Genomic DNA, 9594 nt, shown 5'->3' with positions numbered 1-9594 from the left:
AGCAGCACCTGTCATGAGGCCTGGTGTGGAAATCACTGCCTAACAAAGAGCTGGGACACTCACATTGTCACTCTCCTGAGTTTCAGCTGGGAACTAACGAGACTCTCAGGCCATTGGCAGTGGGAGCTGAATACGAGTGTGACTGGGGAGCGGGTTCGTGGAGCCGGGCTGTGGAGGGAGGGCAGCCACCTGGTGGTTTCCGTTCCTGCCTTCTTGTCAGTACTGCCTCACTCAGCCCAGGGGCCTGGTTGGGTTGACCCCACTCCTCTCCCTGTGTCTCTGTGGCTGTGGTGATCGGTTCAGGAATTCCCGTGTGGCCCAGTTTGGCCTCTACCAAGGCCCAGTCCTGGCCTTTTGCTGGAGCAGCCGAGAAAGACGCAAGTTTCCCCCAGGAGGGCTGAGAGGACGAGCCTGCAGCTGCTGGCCCTGAGGGGAGGTGGAACCATGCCGAGACAGGGAGGCAGAGCTGAGAGGTGGGGCAAGCAAGGCCAAGTCTGGGTGGTGTCCGTGGAGTCCTTGGGTCCAGAGTGACCGCGGGCAGATAGCCCTGGAATTTTAGGTTATGTGAGCCAAAGGGGAGCCCCTCCTTTTTTCTGTTCGGCTTAAGCTAATTTGAGCCGAATATGAGCCGCTGAAGGGTCCGAACTACATACACCCCTATTCTGACTTGACCCAGCCTGAGTAGGGATCTGTTTCCTGCACCCAAGAATGAACACAAGGGGAGTAGTGGCTCCCACACGTTCGTGTAGAGAGGTCCTGGTAAAAGGGCTTGGGAAGGGAGCGTGGGGATTCCCGCTGAGCCCCAGAGCCTGGCTCTGGTTGAGTGTGTGTGTGGTTTTGAGAACTAATGGGTGGGCCTTATTTTGGGAGCAGGTACGTGCCAGGCACTGAGTTCAGTGTTGACAGTCTGCTCCACGCAGGGGTCCTGGGAGGTGGTGGCATCTTGTTACAGGTGAGGAAACTGAGGCCTAGAGGAGGTGGATGATTTGCCCAAGATCTCGTCAGTAAGGAGACCTGATGAGTCCAGGCTAATATAACTTCAAACCTGCGCTGTCAGCAAACCACTGGGCGCCCTGCCTGCCCCTTCACTGCAGTGCGTGGGCCTCTGTGCCGGCCCCGCTTAGAGCGGGATCACTGCGCACTTTATCCTGCGCTGGGGCTCTCTGAATAACCGTACACTTGTCTAGGACGGGGAGGCCCAGATGCACCATATTTGAAGTTTTTCTTTCCTCCAGAGTGTGGTGAGATGTTAGGAGAAGTATTAATTCATGGGTGGTTTTCACCCCTCCCAGCTGACTGGAGAGAACAAGATGCTGGGTCTTGCAGTTTTAAGTGAAAGGGCTAAGCTGTAAGAAGAGATGTGAAAGGGACCTTAACTAGATAAGAGGTCTGGAGCGGGAGAGGGGAGGGTTTTTAGAGAAGAGCATTAGAGGCAGTGTCGGTGCAGCTCCCCTGACGTTGGGGGGCTCTCGGGGCGGCGGGCCCTGTGCCTTGCTCCCTGTTTGGAATTAGGAAGGACAGTGACCTGTCAGATGCTCCCCAGGCCACCGGGGCAGATGGAGATATGGCAGTTGGGAAGGACCTGGAAGAATAGGGCTGGTGAATAAAAGCAAGAATAAATAAATGAGACCTAATTAAACTTAAAAGCTTTTGCACAGCAAAGGGAACCATAAACAAAATGAAAAGACAACTCTCAGAATGGGAGAAAATACTTGCAAACGAAGCAACCAACAAGGGATTAATCTCCAAAATATACAAACGGCTCATGCAGCTCAATATCAAAAAACAAACAACCCAATCCAAAAATGGGCAGAAAATCTAAATAGACATTTCTCCAAAGACATACAGTTGGCCAAAAAGCACATGAAAAGATGCTCAACATCACTAGTTATTAGAGAAATGCAAATCAGAACTACAATGAGGGGCTTCCCTGGTGGCGCAGTGGTTGAGAGTCCGCCTGCCGATGCAGGGGACACGGGTTCGTGCCCCGGTCCGGGAAGATCCCACATGCCGCGGAGCGGCTGGGCCTGTGAGCCGTGGCCGCTGAGCCTGCGTGCCCAGAGCCTGTGCTCCGCAACAGGAGAGGCCACAGCGAGAGGCCCGCGTACAGCAAAAAAAAAAAAAAAAAACTACAATGAGGTATCACCTCACACTAGTCAGAATGGCCATCATCAAAAAAATCTACAAACAACAAATGCTGGAGAGGGTGTGGAGAAAAGGGAACCCTCCTACACTGTTGGTGGGAATGTAAATTGGTACAGCCACTATGGAGAACAGTATAGAGGGTCCTTAAAAAACTAAAAGTAGCGCTAACATATGATCCAGTAATCCCTCTCCTGGGCATATATCCAGAGAAGACCATGATTCGAAAAGATACAGGCACCCCAATGTTCACTGCAGCTCTATTTACAATAGCCAGGACATGGAAGCAACCTAAATGTCCATCAACAGATGAATGGATAAAGAAGATGTGGAACATATATACAGTGGAATATTACTCAGCCATAAAAAAGAACGAAATAATGCTATTTGCAGCAACATGGATGGACCTAGAGATTGTCATACTGAGTGAAGTAAGTCAGAGGAAGACAAATATCCTACCACTTTAATGTGGAATCTAAAAAAATGGTACAAATGAACTTATTTACAAAACAAAGTCACAGGTGTAGAAAACAAACTTATGATTACCGGGGGAAAGGGGTGGGGGGGGATAAATTGGGCGATTGGGATTGACATATACACACTACTATATGTAAAATAGATAACTAATAAGGACCTGCTGTATAACACAGGGAACTCTACTCAATACTCTGTAATGGCCTATATGGGAAAAGGATCTAAAAAAGAGTGGATATATGTACATGTATCACGGATTCACTTTGCTGTACAGCAGAAAGTAACACAACACTGTAAATCAGCTATACTCCAATAAAAAGTAAAAAAAAAAAAAAAAACTGAGCAAGATCAAAAAAAAAAAATGAATAGGGCTGGTGACATTTGCTCAGACTTCTCTTGACTGGAGAAGGGAGGTGGCCCAGAAGATCCTGCAGGCCTGCAGTGGGGCCTGGAGATCAGCTGAGAGAGTGCTGCGGGGGTCACTTCAGGAGAGCGGGATAGGCCTGGCCCCCATGTGGGGAAGTGACCAAGTTAGACTTGAATTGATTGAGTTTAAATCACTGATTGGGCTGAGTTTATCAGAATGTTACCAGCCTGACTTTTCTGTCAGTTAGAAATGGGGACTCATCACGAAGATAAAGTTGAGTTTTAGAGGAAAAAGTTCTAGTTTTTTGCACACCTGAATTTGGGAGACCACTATGTTTCTGGAATTCCTATCTGTTACCTTTGGAAAGGTCAACACTGAGTGTTTGGAAGGTGTGGCCCTAGAGGGCAAGGGAAGTGGTTCTTTCACAGTGGTCTAGAGGGTGACTCCCTACCCCTGACTAGAGGCATTCAACTTAGGGTTCCCCAGGGAGGGATGTGTTCTGATAACTTAGGCCTCACTGTAAAACTTTGGGGGAAGTCCAAGGCGGGGGGTGGCTCCTGGGACTGGGGGGCGGGGAGAAGACTTAAATCCTCCTGGGATCTTGTTCCACCCTTGACCCAGCCAGCCCTCTGCAAACCCTGGGCCCCGGCAGGATGGAACCGTGTGGGAAAGAATCAGTGCCACTGGAGGACAGTTAGCCTCAGGCCCTCCTCATGAAGGACTGAAAGTCCCATATCGAGGTCCCTGGATTCCAGGGAGGGAAAAGAACGGCTGGGCCCCAGCGGGGGAGAAGGCGTTAGGGTGTTTAGGGCCACTCTGAGCAGCTGTGCCTTTCCTGACCTCCATGTGGGTCGGCTTTGTTCTTCTCCTGAAGCATGTGCATTACATACTCATTCATAAACCCAGGGAATGGATGCATTTATTCATTCCTTCACTCCACAGAGATTAATAGGACACAGGCTCTATCGCAGAGTCCATTAGAGCATATGTCAGGGCCAAAGGTGTTCCCCAGTGGCTCATAAACTACTCCCTCGAAACAACTACATTCTCTGGGCCAGGACTGCAGGGAGGATGTGGTGGGGCCAGTATTTGAGGCTCCGTTAGAGATTTATAGAGGAACACCCCTAAATACTGATGAAGGTAACAACCTAACAGCTGTGGCTTAGTGAGCCCTTACTGTGTTCCATGCATTGTTCAAAGCATCTGATCTTCTCAAGTGTTTCTCCTGTTCCTCTGGTTGTAAGATACAGAGCCAATAAGCTCAAGAAAAGAACCCTGAGTGTATAGACATGACCCAGACCTGGAAGGCTGGCGCTGAGGCCCCAGAGACAGGTTTTTCCTGTCTCTTGGAGCCAGGTGGTTTCTCTCTCCCATCCCCAGCAGGGCCCAGGTCTGATCTGGCCGGAGAATGGGGAGGAAATTGTGTGAATCTTGGAACTGGCCAGTTGGGAAAAGCTGGCTGGGGTGGAGGTTCTCTCAGCGACAAGCCTCCTTCTGCAGGGGTGGAGGGGCCCAGAAAGGATGGTGCAGAGTTTCAGGAAATAAGTTCACCTACTTCTGTTTTGTGCGGAGCTGGCCTGAATTTTTAATTGAAGCAAATTAAAACTTCCCAAAAATATTAGTCCACTTTCTTGGCAGTGTGCACACCCCCCTTCCCCATCAGTGATTTTGCACCATCTGCAAACAAGAGCCTGTGCTGGTCCTGACAAAAGCCTTCCCCAGCCTCTGGCCCAGAGCTACCTTTCATGGAAGCCGGGCCCGTCAACAAGCACATTCCCAGAAGCCCCATCAGGTCATGGTCCGGATGGAGCAGAATAATCTCCGGTCATTTTAGGGTCATCTGAAAAGCCGTGTGAGGCTGGGGGACTTGAAAGAGGAGCTTCTTCCATTTCCTTGTGCTTAAAATCTCTGGGCACATCTTTGTTTTCTGTAACAATTCAACGAAGTCCTCTGCGCCCTTTGTCCTGAGGACGCTCTTTGTTTGGTGAGCCAGAGGACAGAGGTGCTGGTGTTGCCTGCCGAGGTCATTACCACTCCTGGGAGCGTCTGACCTTTAGCTCTGCACCCCACCTGGAGGAGTTGCCGGGACGCACCCCACCTGGAGGAGTTGCCGGGACGCACCCCACCTGGAGGAGTTGCCGGGACACACCTCCTCCTCAGACCCTGCTACATTCTGAGAAACTGGGGCTGCTTTGCCACTGACGCTTGTGCACAGATGTCAGTCTGCAGGACTTGCCTTACACACCCTGGACTGACACCGGAGATCGATTTGTCCGCTCAGTCTGGCCTTTCCCCTCCAACGAGTGCCTATCAATTGCCTGTCTGGCCTTGGGCTTGCTGGCAGTGGAGGCCCAAGGCAGTGGAGGGAAAGGATTCACTCCCTGAAATTGCACATAACAACATATGTAGAAATAAGGTGGGAGGGGATAAAATATACATTCCTGTGTGCTCCTATTTGTGTAAATAAATTCTGGAGGGAATAAACAGATATCTGTGGTAGGGGATGAAGATGAGAACGAGGCAGAAGGGGGAGAGGGGTGGAATTGACTTTTATGTTTTATTTACTTTTTAGCTGAAAAGTATTTTAAAAAACTCTCAATGTGTTATGATTCAAAAATTATATTAAAAATTTATATGAAGCCCTGGGGGGCGGTCAGTGGCCCAACTGAGTGGTGTAAGCTTTGATTCCTAAGACTTTGGAAGAGGGGAACAGGTCAGCTTGAAGACCCATCCCTCTTTCTCAATGCGAGAGGGTCCATCTTTGCTGATGAATCATTTCATGAGGAGTGAGGGGTGACGTCCTTCTCTGTTGCCAAGATGCTGCGGTAGCTTCTAAGAAGACCCCGCCCAGATTGGTTAGCTGTGGCTGGAATTTCACGCGCCGTTCTGTGTGGCTGCTTTGCCCATCTCTGGGTGCATGCAGCATTTTGCATCCACCTAATCAAGAGTCAGTGTGTGTGATGGTCATATGGGAAAAGGCACAGGGGATTTAGATCCAAAAGATCCGGGATTATGGTTTAGTTTTGCATCTCACTATTTAACCACAAGCAAGCAACTTGCCCTTGCTGCTCTGTGGCTCCTTCATCTACAGTGAGGAGAGGAGACTAATCAATATCTTATCCAGGTCACCAAATTGTTGAGTGCAGTGATGTACATGGAAGCACTATGTGAATCATAAAGCAGTAAATAAATGCTGTTTTTAAAAACCCTGCCTGGGGGCTTCTGTGGTGGCGCAGTTGTTGAGAGTCCGCCTGCCGATGCAGGGGACATGTGTTCGTGCCCCGGTCCGGGAAGATCCCACATGCCGCGGAGCGGCTGGGCCCGTGAGCCATGGCCTCTGAGCCCGCGCGTCCGGAGCCTGTGCTCCGCAACGGGAGAGGCCACAACAGCGAGAGGCCCGCGTACTGCAAAAAAAGAAAAAAACAAAAAAACAAAAAAACGAAAAAACCCTGCCTATTTGTTATTACAACCTGCTATGTTGCCTAGAAATGCCCTTTGTAAGCGGAGAGGGAAAGCCCGCATCTTCCTGCCTGTGTGTTTATGAGTGGCTATTTCTCCAGTGTGCTTCAGAGGGAACCTCAGACACTGCTGGGGACGTAAGCAGACCATGGCATGCTTTCTTCTTGGCCCATCCTCAGTCATTTGATCATCTTGGACTCAGTGACTTCTACGCCCTCCACAAAAACATTCTTCAGTTTATTAGTTACTATAACTACTTGTGTACTCGCCTTCAATGCCACAGACATTACCGAGCTCCTAAAGTGTGCCAGGCTCTCTGTGAGAGGAGGGGGTGGGATATGAGGATGAACCAGACATGCTCTGGCTCTCAAGGAGGTGGAGGGAGTCCGTGGAGGGAGTGGGGGAAAAGCACCTTGGAGCTGGGTCATGAGGACAGGAAAGATTATGGAAAGAGACTATCATCCTAACAGCATTTTGGAGCATCTACTTTGTACTAATCATTTCATTGACATCATTGCACTTGGTACAACCTTGAGGGAAAAGTGTGATCTCTAGTTTACAGGGGAGGAAGCTGAGACTCATGTTAAGCAAGGTGATTCTCACCAAGGGGATGCTGGATCTCCAACGCCGGCCCTTCTTCTCTTTCTCTGAAACCTTATTGCCTCTTAGACCTTCCAGGGTGCCTACCCTCTAGTCCTTTTCAATCTGCCCCCTTGTGGCACCAGGTTCCAGGGATACCGCATCCTACCACCATCCAGACCCTCAGCACCCAGATACCTGTGCAGATGCCAACCTTTCCTGCCACGGGGCCTTTCCCGAGCTCATCCTTCTGCCCGGGATGCTTCTCCTGCTTCCCCAACTCACCCCTCTTTGCATGGCTGATTCTTTCGTACCCTTCAGGTCTTAGCTTAATTGTCTCCTCTTTACAGAGCACGTTCTTAACTCTGCTACATGAATGTTCCCTGTAAATGGGCTTCCCCCCGTGGCGCTTGCTGCATGTCATCATTATGATTTATGTTTTTGCTTGTTTGTTGTCTGTAAGCTGCCCCAGGGCAGGGACCATGTCAGATTTTCTTCACTGATGTATACCCAACACCTGGAGTAGAGTGTAGAGTGAGTGTGTGGGTCTCAGTTTACACACTTGGGAGTGAAAGAAACATTACAAACATTTTCAAAACAACCTTTTATTTCAAGCCCCCATTCCATGGGGTTGGCAGGACTCACTGACCTCCCCCCATCTCGGGGAACGGGGGGTAACCTCCTTCTGCTTTGCTGATCGGGGAGGGCAAAGGGTGGCTCCTCCACCCCTCCCTCCCCTCCCCAGTTTCTGGCCAAGACACTGAGGGTCTTGCTAACCTTTTCTTTTTCTTCCTCTGCGAGCCTCCCTGGGTTTCCTGAGACTTCGGCTCTGTATGAGCAAAAGGCAAAAAGGCTTGCTGGCTTTCCGTCCCACCCATTCCCCCCAAATGACAAAATCCAAAGCAGGCTAACTGTTTGGGCGGGGTTAGGGGAGAAGAAAGGACCTAGACTCATATGTCAAAATGTCACCCTAGCACAGATGAATCCATTCCTCTGGAGCTGAAAGGTGGGCTCCGCAGGGCGAGAGAAACTTCAAGGGCAGGCGGTGTTGTCCTGGGATTGGGTTTGTTTCAAAACTGAGTCCAGGCTTACTGATGGACACATGGATTATGACAGGATAAACCACTGCAGAGTAACAACAATAGTAAATAAGAAGAATGACATTTATTGAGCACATATTCTGTGCCAAGCATTGAATTGGCATTTATATACGGTATCTCTAACTCCAGAGTCTAGGCTTTTTATCAAAGCCACGTTACTTCTCTAGTAAAAATAAAATAAGGTCTTACTCACCATGAGGCCAGTCAACAGCATACGGCACTGGGTGCTCTCTTCTGGGAAACAGGGAGGAGGTACCGTTGGCAAGAAAGAATTCCAGGCCAGTCTCAGTGACAACCTGGGGCTACCTGAACCCACACCCTATCGTCTTCCAGAAACTCTTCAGCCTGCCAAGTTAGGATTATAATTGCAAAGATTGGTTCATTGGCCAAGAACTGTCAGAATCTACCCTGATGGAGTTAGATCTTGGATCTTTCTGTCTTCTTTGAATTGGCGTGGTTGGTATCTTCAGTTTGGCTGGAAGACTTACTGCGCTTTGAGATATAAGCCAACTTCTACTTATTTCAGGTGTGTACATTTCATCATTTTTCAAATCTCAAGTTACCTGAGGCTTTTGTGTCTCTGATTTGTAGTAATACTGAAACTAGCTTAGCGTTTATTGAGCACTTACTATGCGCCAGGCACTGGTCTGAGTGTTTCACACAGATGAACTCATGTCATCCTCTCAACAACTCTGTTCTTACTGCCATTTTGCAGATGGGGAATCTGAGGCCCATAGAGGGTGAATAACTTGCTCCAGGTCATGCAAGTATCAATGGCAGAGCTGGGCTAAGAACTTGTGCTGCTTGATCACTCCCCTATATGGCTTCTAGTAGCAAAGAGGAAGTCTCTTTAAAAAACTCATCCGCGGAGCGAGTGGTATATTTCAGTTTGTGCTCATGGCACGGAAAGTTTAACACTTGTGGGAAGGCACCAAGGCGTGGTGGGGGTGGGCACGGGGCGCTGTGGGTGTGCGGATAAACACAAGACATGAAGCCAGAAGCCCTTGGGTTCGGTCCTCCGTTATGCTGCCTATGAGCCTTGGACCTTGGCCAAGTCACTTAAACTTCCTGAGCCTCATTCTTCTCACCTGTCAAATGCGATTAAGATGCTCTACCTTAGGCTTCCCTGGTGTCGCAGTGGTTGAGAGTCCGCCTGCCGATGCAGGGGACATGGGTTCGTGCCCTGGTCCGGGTAGATCCCACATGCCGCGGAGCGGCTGGGCCCGTGAGCCACGGCCGCTGAGCCTGCGCGTCCGGAGCCTGTGCTCCACAAAGGGAGAGGCCACAACAGTGAGAGGCCCGCGTACCGCAAAAAAAAAAAAAAAAAGATGCTCTACCTTAGAGGGTTGCTGTGAGCTCATGAGAATATGAATATTAAAGTGGCTTGTGCCGAAATTTAAGGTAATAAGATGATCATGGTTGTTATCTTTAGGACTGAAGGATGGAGTTGGTGAGGAATGACGTCGTAATAAG

The sequence above is a fragment of the Lagenorhynchus albirostris genome, chromosome 6 (genome assembly GCF_949774975.1).
Source record: "Lagenorhynchus albirostris chromosome 6, mLagAlb1.1, whole genome shotgun sequence".
NCBI classification, from domain to species: domain Eukaryota; kingdom Metazoa; phylum Chordata; class Mammalia; order Artiodactyla; family Delphinidae; genus Lagenorhynchus; species Lagenorhynchus albirostris.
Note: the sequence above shows the minus strand (reverse complement) of the source record.